Consider the following 557-nt stretch of genomic DNA (forward strand, 5'->3'; position numbering starts at 1 on the left):
GCTCCGGCCCGGCCCCGGCCCCACGCGGGGCTGCAGCAAGCGGCCTCTGGCCTCGCCGCCGCCGCTGCCAGGAGACGGTCCTGCCCCCGGCTCAGGTAGTGCTCGTGGCCATAAGGGGGTTGCTCCTTGCCTCTGTGCTGCTCTGCGTCGGGGCCTCCCCTTGCAGGTGTAATGATCATGTTGCCGGGTTTCTGGTCGTAGCCCTCTTGGTCTAAGGACATAGGCGGGCGCGGTTCTTCGAGTAGATGCAATATCTTTTCTTAGAGCAGCTGTGTACAAGCAGCCCTCGACTTACAACGTTTCGCACTTACCAGGTTTATAAATGGACACCCTGTTTCAACTTTATGATGTCAGTTTCGATTTGACCATGCTTTATCCGATGCAACTCTGCACCAGTGAACAAGTTCGCTGCGTCGCTCATCTCCCTGGGGAACGTCTGTCCTGACTTCCTTGGACACTTTCTTTTCTCCAGAAAGACCTGCAGCCGAGACTCCTGAGAAGACTCCAGCCGAGAGCCCTTCAAAAAGTCCAACCACAAGCCCTTCAAAAAGTCCAGC

The sequence above is a fragment of the Alligator sinensis genome, unplaced genomic scaffold, assembly GCF_000455745.1.
Source record: "Alligator sinensis unplaced genomic scaffold, ASM45574v1 scaffold240_1, whole genome shotgun sequence".
Lineage (NCBI taxonomy): Eukaryota > Metazoa > Chordata > Crocodylia > Alligatoridae > Alligator > Alligator sinensis.